Source organism: Pinus tabuliformis, chromosome 9, assembly GCF_031772625.1.
Source record: "Pinus tabuliformis cultivar Carrire ecotype Pingquan chromosome 9, CPIR1, whole genome shotgun sequence".
In the NCBI taxonomy this organism is placed as follows: Eukaryota; Viridiplantae; Streptophyta; class Pinopsida; order Pinales; family Pinaceae; genus Pinus; species Pinus tabuliformis.
The window spans coordinates 734,153,351-734,175,222 of record NC_142307.1 but is presented as its reverse complement, the minus strand read 5'-3'; positions in this window follow the sequence as shown (position 1 = coordinate 734,175,222).

Below are 21,872 nucleotides of genomic sequence, written 5' to 3'. Positions count from 1 at the left end.
AGGGAATCGATGCTTCCTGAACTACGCAATCCAAATATAGGATCAATCTCTGATGCATGCATGATATTTACACTCCAGTAAATAATACCATTGATAGTACATTGTCCCTGTACTCTAGTCTCAATTGGGTCGTTCTCTGAACTGACATGCATGAGTTTCTCATGAGGGAACCTTCAGTTAAATGGAGTAGCACTTGTGGGTGAATTAGTGCACCAACTGACTGTTAGTCCTCTATTAGTTCCTCAAATAGTTTGGAACTAATTTAACTGAACTTCACTCAGTAAGCTCAGAGATCTAATTTCCAACTCAATTTGAACTCATACTAGACCCCTAAACTTTAGGGAGAACATATACATGAATACAAAAAATCTTCCAACTCGAAATTCCTAAGCTAATTAAGTTAATTAAACTTAATTAATTGTTTACAAGTTGCTATGAGAATAAAATTAGATTTTAATTCTCAATTTAATTCAAGGACAAATTAAACTAGAATTTCTTGTTACCATTTCTCAATATACAATTATATGATTACAATTATTTAGTTATAACTATATATAATTATAATTAACATAACATAACTATATATAAAAGTTAGAATAAATGTTAACTTTAGTTAACATAACTATATACAACTTTGGATTACAATTTTTGCGTTGGAATTGTTACTCCACATGTCTTATTAGTGGCCACCATAGTTACTTATAGTTCATGATTAGTTATTCTACCATACCTGAGTCACATCGAATTATTTTGATGTAAGGTCTAATTAAATGAAATCTATTGTTAATATATGAAGTGTAAGTTACAAAATTATTAATTAACTAATAAATTTAATAAAGGGTGGGAACTAAGAGATACAGTTGTCATATCATTAGATTAAAATAATTCTATAAATATGAGTAATGGAAATTTTAAGGAAAATTATCGTTTATAGATAAACTCAAGTCTTTAAAAGTTGTTAAGCATCACCCATCTTATGTTATTATGAAAAGGACATTATGTTAAATAATTATATATATATATATATATATATATATATATATATAACTTGATAGCTATGACATAACATAAGTATAACTATATATATATATAACTTGATAGCTATGACATAACATAAGTATAACTACATATATATAATATTATCAACTATATATATATATATAGTTATACTTATGTTATGTCATAGTTATCAAGTTATATTATATATATATATAGAGAGATAACTAAATTTTCTAGTTTTGTATATTTAATTTAGTTAATAATTTATTTAAGCACAATTAATTTTTTAAAACAAATTATTATATTTATTATTAAGAAAAATTAAAAAACAAATCAATTTAAATTTAAAAAAAATAATAATAAATTATTTGATAATAGAGGTTCCATGAACAACCATACTCATTATGTCAATCTCAAGTTCTTAATTTAAAATGCATTTTAAATAACAAAAATTCAATTTTTTTTGAAAAATTATTTCACTAAATTCCCCCCCAAAAAAAAAAACTTAAAATAATTAGAAAATAAAGCTTACCATTCAAAATCAGAAAAAATTCATAATAAAATGCTACCATTGCAATTATTGAAAACTTATACAATGAAAAAAAAAAAAAAAAACACCTAAATTATAACTTTTTTTGGTGATTTTCAAAGGTTTTATTGGTGGTTTTTTGTGTCTTTCTAAGTTGTTTTTTTGTGGTTTTCTTGGTGGTTTTTGATGGTTTTCATGGGCAATTATTGAAAACTTATACAATGAAAAAAAAAACACCTAAATTATTAAGTTTCTTTTGGTGATTTTCAAAGGTTTTATTAGTGGTTTTTTTGTGTCTTTCTAAGTTGTTTTTTTGTGGTTTTCTTGGTGGTTTTTGATGGTTTTCATGGTGGTTTTCGTGCTTTTTTTGTGGTTTTTGTATGGTGGGTTTTTATTTCAAATTAATTTATTTTATTTTGCAGAAAAAAAAAGATACAAAAAAGGATAGGAAACATACCTTGGCTTGAGCCTCTAGGATGTTGGTGGGCTCACTCAGCAGCTAAATCAAGCTCCTCCATCTTGGCCATGGTTAGAAACCCTTGGTCGAGCTCCTTCTTCCTCGTGGTCTGCGTAAAATGCCTTACCAGATTGTAGTTGGGTCTTTAATAAGAATTAACGGCTTGATCGAGCCCATAGCTCAATCGAGCTCCTGTACCTTGGGTTACACAAGAGCTTGACCGAGGGCTTGTTTTAACGTTTGATCGAGTTATCTCTTACCCCTCAAGCAACTTGATCAATCACTTAAAAATGACTTGATTGAGTGCTTAAAATGGCTTGAACGAACTCCTTTTTTTCACATAAATGCATCCTCCCTTTGCCAAAAAGTGTAATCCAAACTCCATGCAAAACACACACACACATATATTATTTGATAATGATAATAGTTTTTAGTATTATTATATTTATTAAAAGAGATATTGTTATATATAAGGTTGAAGATAACAATAATTAAGATAATGATAATGATGATAATAGTGATAGTGATGTTAATGATGATGATGACAAGGAAGATGGTGATAAGACACAGTGGTATAGGGATGAAGGTACCTATGTGTGTATGCGAAGAAATCCCTCACCTCTTAAATATAAAATAATGTGAAGATCTTGGTGAGAGTTTGAAAGTTGTCATTCCTTATAAAGATGAGCAATATGACAAGTGAAATGATGAAAATATATGAAAAAAAAAACAATAATAAATTTAAGACGTTACTTTGAAATAACGTAAATATTATATAAATAATTTTGGAAAAAAAATAAACAAAATTAAAAATAATAATAACTATAAAAATAAGTAACAAAATTAAAAATAAAATAAAATTAATTAATTAATTTTATAAATATATAAATATAAATAAATAATATTGGACATCCACTTTTTCCAATTATATATATAATATTCCAAAGAGGAGTATATGCATGGCTTTTCTAGAAGTAGAGGAATTATATGATTTACCATTCTTGATATCCTTTTAATACACTTGGATGGTCATGGTGTTTTGGCGCTTTTTAGATGTTGACTGAACACATTATGGTTTACATTGGTTCAATGCATGTAACTCAATTGCATTATGGACTCTTCGAAACTTACCCATATGCAACTACTTTATGCATAAATGGAAAGAATATGGGAAGTTTACATACTGGATTAAGCATTATTTATAAAACACTTTCACGATTGTGGTCACTTTCACGCGTGAGGGGTAATATAACTTTCATTACTTGGAATTGATTGACATGTATATTCCTTGACAAAGCATATTTACATTTCACGGGTTTCTTAGAGAATGCTAGAAGATGATCGAATGTTTTTTTCATAAAATGTCCAAACTAATTAGAGAAATTTCACTCTGGAAATTTTCCAGGAACAACAACTTATTATTATGCAATGGTCCAAACCAAATTAAAAAAAAAAAAAAAATAATAATAATAATAATTGAAGATCTTTAATTTATAGACTAGAGGCCTAAAGAAGTTATACAACCCACTTGAATTTTTGAAGGAATTTGTGCACAACACCTTAAACAAAACAAAAAAACAAATGTAAATCACAAAGGGTATGGTTTACCAATAAAAATCTCCTCATTATTAAGGTTAAGAACACTTGGATAGAATCCAAATTTATGGTTTAAGAAAACTCTACAAACTCCCTCTAAAAAAGGTTACGTGGATGAAGACCTAATCAAAATTCATTATGAAGAACTAAATGGGAATAGGTCAAAATGGTTGGATCAAGGAAGCAAGAAAAGCAGGTTTTCATGGAAAGTGGGATTGTTTGGATTTATGATCCCCCTTGTGGTTGGTCCAAACCATAACATCTCCACCCCTTGAACCAAACAACCCTCATTATGATGATGTTAACAATCTAGATTATTAATTAATGAAGATAACAATAATCGGTGAAATAACACAAAGATATAATTTAATGAAAACATAAGAATAAATGAAACCTAAACTGTATTAAGGAATGAAATAGTGAAAATAATACATGTGCAAGGTAATACAAGTTGTTTAGAATTATGGTATCTTATCTCTAGAAATAGATGTGTTGTTCATGTTCATTAACAAAAATACCGTCACAAGAGGGCGATATTACCTTATAATAGAAAGTGTAAAACCCTAAGAGGAAAAAACTCTAACCTAAGAAATGAGGCATCAAAAGAACTATGGGGTCTGAGAAGCCTAATTGATATGTCAACTTCTCATTGGTACAAGTTTCACATATGGCCTATGTTTGGAGTGTTTCTTGGACATTACAAGTGTATTCAAAGTGTTTGACCAGCATAGCAATTTATGATTGCAAAGCTTAACCAATTACCAAAAATCCACGGGAAGTGCCCAAAAAATATAATGAAATTTTAATGATCTACAAAACTATTGTACTGCTGGTAAGGTGTAAAACTATCAATTATGTATCACCTCCGAGCCATCCAATTGAGGGCGAAAATATGGTTGAAGTAGCTTCACGTAAAATATAAGGTGTAATCCAAGGAAAGTTGGAATATTTAATTCAAAAATATCACCACACACAACCTTAGTAATGGTGTAATGTCCATATCAAAGTGGTTTGAACTCCCCATGGGGGCTTGTAAATCACTCTTTCTACAAGTGCAAACATATCTTATCATCAAATTGAAACTTATGTGTGAATCTAATGCTAATTGTGTTACCACATTTACTTGGCATTAGCGTTTTGTGAATATCGTCAACTTGGTATTCAACATGTTGGATGCATTCAATAAATAGTGTTGCTTTGTTGACCATGGTCTAAGCATGGGAGGGTTCTCTCTATGTAGTTGATATATTATTTGTAACAAGCTTGATATAAGCTTGAATGTCATTATTAAATGTATTATTTGAACATGTATCAAATGTTAAACTAGTAAATGTGTTATTTGGACACATGTTAGTTTTTCATTTAACAATATATTCTAATAACATTAATTGCTATCAACATTTCCTAAATTTCAACTTTATAACTTTAGAACATGGATCATTTAGTGAAATATTAATTCATAAAGACACAATGAATTGATGAAATGTACTTAACATTACTACATAAATATAGATCAAAGAAATCCAAGTTTACATAAAGAACATAATCAAAAGAATTCTATATCAAGGAAGAAGTGTGTATGCATACAACAAAGCATCTACAAAAGATGAGGACTTCAAATAAGTGTTGCAATAGCTACAGGGCCATATATATTTAGAAGATGGTAACAACGAGGCAAACTATCATCTCCATAACAATTTACTCTGTAAGTTGGACAAGCTCAGTGTCCTTAATGGTGATAAATTGCAGCTTATCAGAGAGGTTCACACCTCCAAGGTTGCAAGACATTTTAGTGTTGGGAAAATAGTTGCTAGGTTACAAAGGCATGTGTACTAGCCCAAAATGAAATAAGATGTAGCACGACTTATCAGAGGATGCATGATTAATTGTACAAACGAGTCAATAACATGAAACAAGGTCTATACCATCCCTTTGCTATACCCATGCATCCTTGGGAAACAATTTACATCGATTTTGTGGGTGGGTTACCAACAACAAGGAAGGGGTGACTACTTATTTATGGTAGATGATAGGTTTAGAAAAATGTGCATTTTGATTCCTTATAAAAAAATTATCAAAGGACAAAAAACAATTAATATGTTTTTGAACAAGGCTAAGTACACTTTGGGATACTAAGGAGTATCATCTGAAATAGGGGCTAAATTTCTCAACACCTTTTGGAGTACACTTTGGGAGAAGAGGGACAATAAGTTGAAGAGGTCTACAACATTCTATCCATATATGTATGGGTCGAAATAAGTAGCCAAAGTGAATTTGGTGTAGCTTTTGAGGGGTTACAATCATAAGCATATGAAGGATTGGGATGAAAATATCATTTATAATCAAGACTCTTATACTGAGAGAAGTCCACACTTCTACTAGTAAGTCCCCATTTCAAATTTATTTTGGGTATTTTCCACCTTCACCCTTGGATGTTGTATATGGACATCAAGGTGGAGTGAGGGAATATATTGGAGAATAAGCATTAAGAGTCGAGACGTTTGTCAAAAATATTAGGTGAATCCATTTGTAAGTACAAGAAACTTTGAAGAAGTCCCATGATAGGTTGAAGGCTTGACATGACCAACATAGAACAAAGAAAACATTCAAAGTGCAATACATAGTTTGGTTACAACTAAGCAAGGGAGGACTATATGTGTTAAGCCCATAAAGCCCCTTATTTAGCCCTAGATATTTATGGACTGCAGACAAGCGAACAAGAGTGAATTTGGCTGAGGAAATGTCTAAATTGGGGTAGAGAATGGTAGAAGTTCATAAATAAATGGGGTTTTAGAACTGTGTGTGCATATAGAAGTGACTAAGGATTTCAATACTTCTCAAAGAAATGGCATGAAAAATGCATAGGATTACTTAGAAGTTCATAATGGAAAATAGGAAAACACATGTTTCTTGAGTAGGACCTACTCTGATACCATTCTTGAACTATGCAAACTAGAATGACAGAATAGGCATGGATTTCTATTTCATCAAGATGATAAAGATCTAAATACAATCTTTTTACCATTGGATTTAACTTCCAAAGTCTTTTGGACTACCCATAATAGTTCACATTCCACACCATAACGCTGACATATTAGGTGTCCAATAGGATTCACTATAAAGGGAGGTTTCACCCTCAAAGTGGATTGTATGCATTGAATTCTTATCATTTTTAAGGTGCTTGGATCATTATGGTAGGGTCCTGGTAAGAATATCAAGGCTCTATGATATGCCATTTTTGAGGTATTAGATAAGGTGGTACATAACACCTATAAACTCAGTATACCCCTATACATGTGCATTTACTTAGTAGTGAATGTGGAGAATTTGAAACTCTACCAACTTTCCGATTTATATTAGGAGGAGGAATAATTCCTACCTAACATAGAGGACATAAGACTAGATGCTTAGTTAGAGTTCACAAAAACCATGGTTTTGAAGAAGGTGTCCATAACTACATGATAGGGGTCATATGAACTTCAGTAAATTTGATTGAAAGGAAAACTTCTATGCAAAGCAATATGGTACTCCAAGGATAAAGTAGAGGGAAAATTCCCTCGCCCCATATAATAAATATGTAGGAGGCCAAAAACCTCTCTAAATACAAAGATATGATTTATATTGTATAATTGTACTATTCGTCATCTATCTTGATATGTTTTGGGTGGAAAAAAAATGGATGAATCATCTTACAAGGCCATTTTAGTTGTACGTTCTAGTTTGATAAATTGGGGTCCAAAACGTTCCACAATCATTTTGAGGAATTAAATAATGTTTCTATGGTTTTAGGATCCAAAACTTATGCACACATCCCGATATTGAACTACATAATGAGATCTTTTCTCAATTAGAACTCATATGTGAAATTTATGCCTCTTATAAGTTGACCTACTTTGTTGAATGCCATGATATGAGTTTCCATTTTATCCCCCATTGCAAATGCATGCAGGTCTAAATACATGTGACTTTCAAGAAGATTCTAGAATTTCCAAAACCTCATCACAATTGAGGGTTGAGTATGTCAAAAACCTACCCCTAGGTGCATATCAAACAATTCTAAATATTGGGTTGCTAACAAGAGAAGGGGTTCAATTATTTTACATTGTACTTGTTCCATAGTTTAACATAACAACTAAGAGTGCTATTTTCATAGCATAACAAAGGAGAAGGAGGATTTTGTAGTGGACATCTAGATCATAGTGTTAAACATAACTCCATAGGAGTGTTAATTCCTTTTGTATGTGCATCATTATAACTAAAGCAAAGATAAAATAGGATAGGCCTTGCATTCTAGCAAGCTTTTCTCTTATGTTGGGTTTCCTAGTGTAAATCTTGTGTTCATTTGTGTGGATGGTTTTTATGTGTTTTTCCTTTCCATTTCTTATTTCAATTATTTCATAAATTCAAACAAATATAGTAAATAAATAATAACTTGCATAAATCTAAGATTTCATAGTATTGTAAGATTTATTGTGACGAAATGCTCTCGTGGAATATCCATAACAATTTACAAATCAATACCAGATGTAAATATTGAGTTATAGTAAAGACGATCTTCAAGTATTTGTGAGGTACATTGAATATTCCATTTTCTATCATAATGGTGTTTAAAGGGACCCATAGTTAATGGATCTATAGGGTTATGTAGATATTTATTTTGTAGGGGATGTATATAGAAGGAGGTCTACAAGTGGATACATGTTTTGACTAGTTAGTGGAGAAGTAAGTTAGATGAGAAAGAGACAAGTTGTGGTGTCTTTGTCCACTATGGAGGCATATTATATGAAAACTACTCATGCCCATTGTTAGAAATAAAGATAATGGGAGAGAAACTAATTATAGAAACAATAAAACATAAAACATAGATATTTAAAGCTGGAAAACCCAAAGCAGGAAAAACTAGCTAACAAATGTATTATTATCATTTGGCTTAAGCACAACTATGCCTTCACTTAAAAGAAGCCAAACTAGCCAACATTATGTCCAAGCCAAGTGAGCCCTCTGCTCAACTCAAGAACAATACAATGGAGCATCGCCAAACATTTTAAAGGATTCATCACATGTAATCCATGTGCTCTAATACCATGGGCCATCAAAACCATGTGCCCAAAACCACCACTGTGGACATGACAACTTTGACTATTTCACCCAGCCATTTTACCCTAACATTCCCCCCTTTAAACTTGAACAAGGAAATTTGCATGCTCTCCTCCCGTATCACCTAGGTCTACTTTAAGAAATTACTAGCAATGGTACACATGCATAACCAAGTCTTATAGTTATATTCCCATATACATGTAATTTAGAAATTTCATCTCTAAATGTTTTCTTTTTTCTTCTATTGTTATTTGGCACTTATGCTACCATTCTCTCATGTCTACACACATGCTCGCAACATATGATATCCTCATAAAATCTTGTTAAACATCTATTTATTCTCAATCAATCTTCATGTATGCTAGTCAAACACCAATCAAGCTTATTTATGTTAGCTTCAACCTCAACATAGAATGTGTCAACATTTGCAACCATCACCTCCTTCTATAGGCCACAATCACTTGGATCTGATACCAAATGTAGGTTTTAACTCTATATAATTAATTATTGAAAATAGATCATTAATAAAATAAAAAATATGCAATGGAAAGAATTCCACACATTAACACATAGATTTTACCTTGGAAGCCCAAATTTGAGAAAACCATGTGTATATATATATATATATATATATATATATATATATATATATATAGTGGCATCCATAAACTTCTAATCTAGTTACCCTATATTATAATACAACTATAGTTCCTTAACCGAAACTACAAAACCATGGGATAAACCACCATGCACCACAAATCCATGAAAGGTGAAAAGCATGTGTCAAAATCACCCAAAATGAACACAAAAAACTACCCAACATTTTTTTGGGGGCACTGCCCATTAACCAGTGAATAATGAGGCTTCCACCCCCTTATGAACCCCCTAATAAATGGGTTTCACCCCCCTTGCAACCTATAATGTATCTGATCTGCAAATATATAAAAATATAAATATACCCAAAAATAACCAGAGAGAACTAGATAAACTTCAAATCTTTATTAATGAAAACCCTTGAGGTAGGGTAACACCATACAATCATTCCTTAAGGAAGGAGAACACTCCACAAGCCATATGTTTGTTCATACAATATTCCTTGACATCTCTCAATGGGGAGTCTCTAGAATCTATATAGGCTTCATATAATACGATGGGTCTCTCAATACCATATATCTAATACCATGGGCTTATCACATTATTGCTAACTATTTGTGGTCCCTTACATGATGCGGGTTAACCACTTTATTTATTAACTATGGCCCATCCCATTATTACATTATTCCCTTGGGTACCTCCCTCTGTACCCCATACTATCCCCCCTAGGTATACTACATTCCACCCCCCTTAAACATGTTTCATCCCTGAAACATAAGAAGAACATAAATAATAAGATCTACTCAAAAGAGTAGTCCACTGGTACCATGCACGTGCATCTATCCATCCAAGAGAAAGGTGAACCCTCGATCTAGTTGGTGCCTCGCTCACTTGAGATGGAAGTTGAACCTGGCGGCTCTTCTGTGTTGATGTGTTGTGGGTGGATTATCACACCACTCTATTAGTTGTCCTGGGGTTGTTGTCCTTGTTGCTAGTTCTTTTCCACCTTATTGGTTGTTGTCTTGTTGGGTGATGTGGGTGGTGATATGCTGAAGCTTTAACTGATGGAATATCTTTCTTGAATTCCTCTACTATTGGTGCCTGAGTGGTGTCTGGTGCTTTTTCTGGTACCTAGTTTGATGTTTGTGTTTGGTTGTCAACCATTAAAGGCTCATCATTTGATGTGTCAGCGTCATTAGTTCTTTGTGCTTCTGCCTCCATAGTCTTTGCTTGGGTTTTAATGGAAATATCCTGTAATGTAATTTTCTTCATTTTATACCAGAGCTTCATGAATTTCTTCTGCACATTAATATTGATAGTACCGACAGATTCCATCAAAGGATATCCCAAAACAACATCCATGTTATCCATATCTAAAGTATAAAAATCATAATGAAACACATACTTATCTATAGAAAGCTTCAAATCTTTATAAACTTGAACATCCTCATTATCAATATGTTTGTTTTCATTGTGTTTTGTTGGAACTTGCAATTTTTTTGCCTAATTAACATTGATAAAATTACGCTTGCAACTAGTATTTATAGACGCAATGATATTCTCCTTCTGAATACATCCATGAACCTGTAATAAGGAGATACCAACGGAAAATAACCCTTTATCTTTCTTGGTTTCCATCTTTCCAGTATGAGACCATTTGTCCAAAAATAATTTTTCAATTTTGTCAGCACGACACAACTTCTGAATCTCATTGTCAAGTGATTTCCACCATATAGCAGCCTCACCTTTCAAATAATTCCCTATGGAGACATTCCAACCCCATGGGTGGATCCACTTATGAGATTCTATAAACATTTCAATAGTCGGCCCATCATCTTTTCCTGTAAAAAACATCTTGCAAGAAGCCATGAAGAGGGTTTTGAAAAAATCACTTGCTTTGGCAAAAGTTAAAATAGACACAGTTCGATCAATATGGCTTAGAATCCTTATTATAACCTGTTTTTGGAAATGGAGTGACCATTATCCATCTTCCCATGTGATAGAAATCTCGATCTGGGCACTCTGGAATTTCAAATTCATGCTGCAATTGTTCTGTCGTCACGAAAAGAAGAAGAAGAAGAAGAAGAAAAGAAAAAACTAATTTTAAATCAGCGATATCTCCCTCATCCAGACTCTGATTCGACCGATTTTTTATTTTTTATTTTATTTTATTTTATTTATTTATTTATTTTATTTATTTATTTATATTATTATTATTAGTATTATTATTATTATTTTTTAATAGATTGGATAATTTTTCAAGAGGATCTCATATCTACAATTAGTTTCTCAAAATTCCACATAAAAACTGCAAAAATTGACTAGAGATCCGTGATCCACGAATTTTCGTCTGAAAATTTTCTGCAACACAACTACTTTTAAATGAGCAATATCTCCCTCATCCGAACTCTGATTCGGCCGATTTTTTTTTTGAATTTGGGTTTTGTTTTGCAAAGAATTCAGATTTGCAATTGTTTTGTGTAAATTTTGCACCAGAAGTTTTAGATATGATCTGCAAACTCGCCACCCAAAAAAAATCCTACCAAAAAAAAGAGTCTCTCTGATATCAAGTTCTCTAATACCACTTGTAATGTATCTAATCTACAAATATATAAAAATATAAATACACCCAGAAATTACCAGAGAGAAATAGATAAAATTCAGATCTTTATTAATGAAAATCGTTGAGGTAGGGTAACACCATACAATCACTCCTTAAAGAAGGAGAACAATCCACAAGCCATATGCTTGTTCATACAATATTCCTTGACATCTCTCATTGGGGATTCTCTAGCCTCTATATAGGCTTCATACATACAATACCATGGGTCTCTCAATACCATATATCTAATACCATGGGCTTATCACATTATTGTTAATTACTTGTGGTCCCTTACATGATGCGGGTTAACCACTTTATTTATTAACTATGGCCCATCCCATTATTACATTATTCCCTTGGGTACCTCCCTATGTACCCCATACTATCCCCCCTAGGTATACTACACAACCCCCCTGAACAAGGGGATACTACCCCCTCATGATCCCCCTATTGTGCCCAATGTAAAATACAATGGATGGAGGTAGTCATGTAAAGAATATAACACATTCCCAATATTCTTTTGTTTCTTTCTTTACACATAGGGGTTCATAGGAGTACATGATCAATGTAACAACCCATCTCAAATCCCGAACAACATAGCAATATTAGCATGCATGTGAGGCATGCATGTGATAGCTACATATGCATGCATCATATACAATGCACTAGTATAAGTATATATATATATATATATATATATATATATATATATATATATACATCGACTATTCATGGAGAATGTCTATAAGATAAATGAATTAATTATCAAAGGTGTAACTAAATACCTAATTCTCGTAAATAGAAGAAATATACACTCACTAAGAAATATAGTTGAGTTTATTCATATGGTTACATATATATAAACCAAAAGGTGTACTAATAAAACTAAACCCATAAACCTTATGATTAAACCGGATATTTTATAAGACATAAAATAATATGTAATATTTAAATCATCATGGTTTTATACTATTTAAATTAAAGTACCATCTGTCATAAATTAAAGTGACACCATCCGATGTTGTGAAAATCTGATTCTATTAAAGGCAAATATCAAATCTGATTCTATTAAAGGCAAATATCAAATCTGATTCTATTAAAGGCAAATATCAAATCTGATTCTATTAAAGGCAAATATCTTGACAAAGCAGTCACCGCCTAACAAAATCTTATCCTTTCATAAAGGCGGTGAACTGATGCGTAGAGAGGGAGGAACCTCTGCTATAAAAGGGGGGGTGTTCTATGTCTCAGGGGGAGGTTGTATTGACTGTGAGTGGGAAAACTGAACCGGGGGCTGTTGAAGGACGAAGGAGAGTGCTGAAGGAGAGGAAATTATCCATACTGCTTATAATTCGAAACTATTGAGCCTTACTTGTTTTGAAGTCTCTGGGCACGGGGGAACGGTATGCTTCGGTTGAGAGGCATACTGGATTGAGTATCCAGGTATACTCGGTTCGGCTGGGTGGTTTGGTCATTCGGTAACGAGAGAAGTTCTGCAGCAGATCATCGCAACAGCCGTAGCAGATCAGGTAAGTACTCCATCAAATCAATTAATACAGTTCACAGTTTCAGTAATCTTTACAGTTTCGGTAAGGACTCTTTAACTTCTTTAACGTAGGACAGTCATTACAATCAACAATTCAGGGCAATAGTGTTCATTGTTTCTCTACACTAAGAGAACTTATTAGTGCTGACATATTTTATTAATTAATTTGCAACATTCTTCAAAGTGTCCACTTTCACCAGCAATACCTTTTTTTCTTCAACCATATCTCTCACTAAGTGATACTAAACATCATATATGGTTTTTGTTAGAATGATATATTGGATTCTTCACTAGGAAGATTTCACTCTAACTGTCACAATCTATCCTCACAACCTTTTGTATTGACCCAATATATGAACAAAATCTCTACAACCATATTTCTTCCTTGCTTGCGTGAGTGTTTTCCATGTATTTAGCAACTATATTTAAGAGTGACAGTACAAATTGTCTCTTTCTCATCCAACTAATTTCTCCTCCAAATAGGTTAAACATATACCCACTTATATATATTCTCTTATCCATATCACCAGTAAAGGCTACATCAATGAAGCCATGAATTCCTAACACTTTGTCCAACCCCCGTCTTCCTTGGTAGCACAAACCATAATCAGTGGTGCCATGAAAACACCTAAAAATCATCTTTATTGTTGTCCAATTCTCCTCCCCTATTTTCAACATATACCTGCTCAACACTCCCATACATGTACAATGTTCGGTCTAGTACATACCATTGCATAATCAAACTTACAACCGTAATGGAATATGGAACATGGGATATGTCCTCTTCCTCTTCTTGTGTCTTGGGACATTGTTATGCAAATAACTTTACACCTACAGGAATGGGGACCTTTATTGAATTGCATTCATGCATATTAAACCTCTACAAAATTATCTCAACATATTTCCTCTGAGTTATCTAGATTTTCCTCTTTACCCAATCTCTTGTAAATTCCATTCCCAAAGTGAAATTTGCAACACCAAGATCCTTCATGTCAAATTTATAGGACAACCAAGTTTTCACTTCTATGTATTTTCATCTCATCTCCTCTGATAACAAGAATACAAATATATCCTCAAAACTTAAAGTAGTTGCATTACTATCTATGGCAACAACCAAACTATCCCATGAGTCTGGTAAAGAACACAACAAACTAATACACTTATCTTCATTTGAAATACTAATATCAATGAATAATAACTAACTTACCATAGTATTGAAAGAATTTATATGTTCTGCCATAGAGTCTCCATCCTTGATCCTCAGGTTATACAAATTTTTTCGCAAGAATAATTTGTTCACAAGGGACTTAGATTGATATGAAGTCTCTAACTTGTTCCAAAATGCATTCGCTATATCTTCTCCTAAAACATTTAGTAAAAATGAATTTGAGAGACATAATTATAATGTGCTCTTTGCCTTTCAATCCAACTCGGTATAGTCTTATGTCAACATCCATATTGGCATAGTACATGGGTCCACAACAATACATTGATCTTTGTCCACCAACATATCTTCCATTTTGAGCTTCCACAACTCAAACCTTTGTCCATTGAATTTTTTGATCTCTGTGTTTCAATTACTCATCATTTCTTTTCACCACAAGACGTGATTCTACAAATCTCCCACTATAATAGGGTCTACCGCAAGTTCGAGCAAAACCCCTTAGCCACAAAAGCATTTGTTTGAAGCCAAAAATTCTATGATACCATTGTTATAAATAAATACAATGCAAGAGAAATAATTATAACAACCACATAAAACACATATTTTTCCCTTGAAAACCGAAACCAGGAAAAACCAAGTAATAGATTTATTATTATCATATGGCTTGAAAGTAACCATGCCTTGACTTAAAAGAGGCCAAGTCAACAAACATCCTAACTTGCCCAAGTGAGCCCTCTCTCAACTCAGGCGCATTAAAATGGAGAATCTGCCATCCTTTAAAGGCTTCATCACATGTAATACATGGGCTCTGTTTCCATAAGCCATCAAAACCATGTGCTTGAAACCACCATTGTGGATCTAATAACCTTGAGCCTTTCACCTAGTTAAGTTTACCCTAACTCATATAAAGAGGTTGTTTGGCTTATGAAATTGTGTTCAAAAGTCAGGCTAAGAAAAAGAGATTACAATTCAAGTGATAGAAATAACGCCATTTTTCTAGCTAATAACCCGACCTTTCATGAAAAGACAAAGCATATCGATATCCAATTCCATCTTATTAGTGATATGGTAGAGGATGGAAAGGTGATACTAGAGAAATTTTACGTTTTGAAAAATGTTGCAGATGCATTGATGAAATTAGTGAAGGTAAATTCAAGTGTGTTGTCCAGTATCATTTCATTAGGAATATGATAGAGGATGGAAAGGTGATATTAGATAAAGTTGACATTTTGCAAAATGTTGCATATGCATTGATGAAATCAATGAAGGTGAATTCATGTGTATTATCCAATACCATTTCATTAGGGACATGATAGAGGATGGAAATATGACACTAGTTGACATTTTGCAAAATGTTGCAGATGCATTGAAAAAATAAGTGAAGGTAAATTGAAGTGGTGATGGTGCCTTATGGCATTAGTAACTAGATCAAAATTTAAAGCATTCTCCCATATACTCTTCTAAGGTATATGGAAAGTGGAAGAATGTTGGAATGTGTGTGTCATATACCTTTCCATACTATAGTGGAGCAGGAATTGATTGTTGAGTAGTAGCAAGGAATAAATGCTAAGCAATAACAGGGAATACATACTAAGTAGTGGCAAGGAACAAATGTAGGTCACTAGCAAGCAATGAATGCTAAGTAATAGAAATTTTCCAATTAATTGATGATGGTTTCCGGCATGTAGAAATAGAAAACCACAAAGGGTTTATGATTTTGTTATGCTTATTTATGGAGTGATAGGGTTGGATGAAAACAATGCATGTAAGTTTTAACTTATTGTTATGTTACTAAAATTTCTCTAGAATCATTATAGTTTTTATGAACACGCTTGTTTGAGAGAACATAGACTATGATTTAATGTAACCATTCAGTCATTGAATAATACACTGAGTATACTTTAAAGAGTGGTGCTTTTCTGTTGGAAGGTTTTTCCCCAAATGGTTTGCTATTTCTTTCATTTACTGCTACAATAAAATTTGGTTTTATTTCCATATCCTCTTTGTGATGACAATGGATTTTCCCAAATAAAAATATAAGTCATCAACCTCTTTTTTTCTTCACAATAGTTTGACAAGACTTTTGAGGAAAAACAATTTAATATTCAACTATTCTTTCACAATGCTTAAACTTTCAAGAATTGAATTTGAGAAAAAAATTATTGAAAGCACCATCCAATGAATTCTTTTACAAAATAGGTCATCAATCAAACAATCAATTTTACAAGGTTTTTGTCATTTTTCCAAATTTGCAATATACCCACTTTTACATAATTTTTTCAAATTCTTCCAAAGTTGTACTTTTACATAATAAATTTGCAAACATTCACGAGGATTATTTTATCCATTTTGACAAAAAATATGTCCACTCATTTTGAGAGAAAAAAAAAGTTTACCCACTCAAATTCAAATCGCCTTATGAATGCATTGCATAAACCAAACCAAACATTGGCTTGATACTTTATCACTATGATACCATTTGTTTGTTCTTTTTCTAGAGTGTAATGAGGTGAATGTTGATCGACTTGACATATAAACCAAATTTCCAACAAATCACCAAAGAGAAAGGGATATATGTCTCCTTTAGCTAGAAACCGTAGATTTGGATTATAACCTCAAGCGTTTTTGCATGTGGGTTTCCTTTGCATAAAAAATCATACCAACCTATGAACAAAAAAATCACACCACTTTGGATTCCCATATCACATCTATGCTTGAATTGGATAAGAGAATGTAACAACCCATAAAAATTGATTCAGCGATCCTGGACTATATTGATTCTTTAGCTTGATTGAGAAGCTAGATTTACATTAACCTTTATATGTAGAGTCATCATGCTTAAAATTGTTCATGGATCACAACAATATGTTTAAATTCAATTGGGAAATCTCCATCTTATAGATATATGCATTTAACGTGCCAAATAAAATCTATGTATTATTATAGCTTGTGTGTGAATTACTATGTAAATAAAAAAACAAAATCTTGCCCCTTCCTAGATGCAAATAAGCATTCTTCAAAATACATGGTAAAACTATTGCATATTAAATCAACAAGGAAAAGATGATGATCTTGTGTTTTCCTTTGCCATTACACTTTAGATATGCATATTTGCTTCTATTGTGAGATATGTTCTCATGAATCACTACTATGAGTAGCTATAATAGCTTACCTTCCATGGAAAAGTTACCATGGCACTAGCATGCCCTTAAGACCATAAGAACTTTGATACCATGTTAAGAAATAAAGCAAGCACAATATAAGAGACGAGAACTTCGAAGAAAAGGCTTTAAGCTGTATTTAACACCAATCTCACAAGTAGCTCATGTAGTGGACAATGACAACACCTTGTTAGTAGATAAGGATAACAACTCATAAGAAGGTAGTTTCAAACTTTTTGATCATTTAGGGACTCATAGTTTAACAATGACGATGATTGTCAATGACAATTGCCATCAACACCACCTTATTTATTGAAAAAGATTATGATATTGATAATGAAGAGGATAAGGATACAATGATGAGACAAAAACAACAACAATAGCGACAATAGTGAAGCTAATGAAGATGATGATTATGAAGATAAAGATGAATTTGATAACAAGAAAAATGCTAATATAGGTTTATATAAGATTATTTATTTTTTACACATTAATAATCTATTACATCATATTCTAGAATACCCGATCCTCATGACTTTTTCTAGAAAATATCATATTCTAGAGAGGAGTGTATAAATAGTGAAATTATATAATTTTCCATTATGCACGTGTCTTTAATATTCATGTAGAATATCCTTATATCCTCTTTAATACTTTGATTGTGATGGAAGCAATAACGATACTTATCTTGCCACTTTTCAAATCCATTTTGAAGGTTTTTTTTCAATTTTCTTAGATGTTGATTGAACATGATTATAGTTCCATTATGGACATATTGCATATGACTTTATACTCTTCCGAACTTACACTTCACACCCAAAGATAAATATACCACTTTATCTATAAATTGAAAGAAATGATGACTCACATACTAGATTACGCATTGCTTATAAAACACAAATGTACGCTATAACACTTTCACTGCCCACGCATTCCCGGCATGAGGTGATTTGTCACATCAAGGAGGAATACAACTTCCATGACTTGAAATTTGATTGACAAGTCTATGTGACTTAACAACTCATGGTTTTCTATTAAATTAATAAAAGTTATTTTATGAGGCTACGTGGACATTGCCCTAACACACGAGGTGCATTTTTTACCATTGATTTATAATAATTTTTGCGAGGCTATATGAGCATTTACCATTGATTTATAATTTATTTAAGGAAAATTAAGATATAATTTATTATGGGAGGAAGAGGAGAGATGTAAGGTTTTTGTATACAATGGTGTGCATTGGTTACCTTTATCAGAAAAAACATGTTAAATAGATAATTTGGTTGAGACACCTTGGCTTATTAGTAATGCACACTGCTAGTGAGCTTGGGCATACTTGCAAATTGGCAAGGTGTATTTTGGGTTTTTAGGTGTATTTTGGGGTTTTCTTTACAAGATATATGATGGGCAAATATCTTAACCCATAAGATGGTAAACTTTGGGCTTATGTCTTTTTTCATTGGTAAGATGGATTACACGCAAGTTTAGGAGCACTTATAGATAGACAAGGTGCACCACAGATAGAGACAAGTCATGACACACCAAAGGAGTTAGACAAACTTTGCTCAAATGGCTTAATGACAAAGTGCGTAAACTTATATAGATCAGTGGAGTTAGGTGATCGACACTTGGGGGTTATGAAAGACAGTTGAGGTGTCTTCGAGCACAAGTTGCCATGGATTGCAATCATGGAGTGCACCCAGGCACACATTCATTGGGTGTGGACATACTATATTCCTTAGGCCTACTTAGATGTAGCCAAATTGACTTGGGTGGATTAGTGATAATTGTGTAGACTTGGATGAGTTGGGTGCACTTAGGATGACTAGATTGACCTAGATGAGTGTCAAAGTCATATTTGCATAAATAAGACTTAATCGAATGTGATGGCCCACTTGGGTACAAATGGAAAAACCAGTTGGATCACTTGGGCATGGAATGAGACGACTCAATGGACAGGTTGACTTGGATAGTGAATGGGATGAATTGGAAATGAAACAACCTAGGTTTGGACAACCTAGAAAAATGGATGATTGGGCATGCTCAAGGAAACTCTTGGTGTGAGAAGAAATGGTTGAGTGGAATAAGTTGGCCCAAGACATACTTGGGTCTACTTGTTATGACGCAACATGCCAAGTGCATGGAAAGGCTCTTATAAATATGTAGACATCTCATTATGTTGACGCATCATCAATAACCAAATGACGAGAGTCATCAAGGAGATTTGCAATCATCTTGTTCAAGGGTTTGGCATCACAAGTTGACTAAGTTGAATAAGTGAGAAAAACAAAGAAAGGACCTATAGGAGGCAAGCCTACAGAGGCATTAGGAGTTGAGTTGTACAAGTTTTTTTGCGCAATATTAGAAGGAAATTCACCTTAGCATTCTTATACTATTAGTAATTGAGTTGCAAGTAGTGACCGAGAACCCCTCATTGTATCATATGTAACAATACACACACAAAAAGTTTTTAGGAACTGACTTGTGTGCTACTCGTCCACATGCAATGTGTAGTGTAGATGCTCTATATGTGTTTGAATGTTTATTGTTCCATGTATGCTTATGTTTCCTAAGTGTTAAAATTGGCTAAGTATTGTTGTAGCATGTTTTAAGGACCTTGTATGATATCTGACTATTGTAGCTAAAGGTGGAGTTATGGGAACACTTTAAGAGAAGAGGTGTAATATAGTTTTGATATGAATCAAAAACACAAAAAATAGCCATAAGTACATATCATGTACACCAATGTGAGTGTAGAGCACTTACTCCAATATAGACAATAAATTATAGTTACACAATAAAGTCTTAAGGAGTGGGAGAACCTTCTCCAAATACACAAATACAACCATACATCCAAGTCACATGTCCTCAATTATGAGTGCATGATCCCTATATATACCTATTCACAAATTACACATGTGGCCCTTGCATTATTAGGTTGACCCTATTACAAATATATTTACACATTACATCCACATCTTACCCATATATGCACCACTTTGTGGTCATGTCATATACATTTAATCCCATATATGCCCCCTTGTGGCTAAATGGAGTTCAATTTCTTAAAATATCTTCTAGTGACCTTCTTGAATATTGTCTTATTTCTCCTTTTGAAGCTGCAATGTGACCTCATCTATCAAATTTCAACATCCTTATTCAATTCTAGAAGACATTTCTAATTTTACCTCATCCGTGTCTATCACTTCTTCAATCTTATTGCAAATTTCTCCTTCAAGACTTTTGGTATCATCTTCATCTAAGATCATCTTTTCTTCTTGATTTTAGAAATTTTTATTCTCTTCTTTCAATCTCTTAAGTTTGTCCAATAGTTATCTATTATGGTTTCTTAATTGACATATTTCTTCATCTTTCTTTTTCAATTCTTCCCTTGAGTTGTTCTTTTCCTAATTCCTCTTGCTACATTTTCCTTGTTTTAATTGTTAAATCTCCTTAACGAACGTTTCATTAAGGTTTTGTGTCTTAGATAACACATCACCCTTCTTAAGGACATTAAACAAGGATATTGAACACTCATTACTTGATCTCCTCCTTAGCTTATCTTAATTCATCTTGAATTTTATACAATGCCTCCATTTGTGTATCATTGATCCATTTATTTGAGAATAATTTTTCAAATGTTTCCCATGTGATGTCCCATCTAGTATAAAAATCACTACTCACCACTTCCAAGCTTCACCATGAAAATATTTTTTACTATTGAGTTATTAATGCCATGATCCTTTCCCCTAATTAACCATTCCACATGATTGATTTAATCTTTATTTTCATCTCCATTGAATTTAGGTATCTCCATTGATTCTTAATTAAGGTCTAACCAAAACCCTCAAATTACAAATTCAATATATTAGCAATAATGATATCAAATACTTATCATCTCCAAGTATATTCTTGTATTTTTTTCCTTTCTAAAGGATTTTGAATCACCTCAGTAAAACATCCCAATCAAAAGTTATGATACATTGAAGTTAACATGCCTATAAAAACCCAATTCTTGAGTTGCCCTTCTAATCAACATTTCTTCTGATGTATCTCTATGAGTTTGTTCTTTTGAGTCTTTATTTTTTGCATGTAGTATTCTAATATGTCCTACCTACAATTCTAC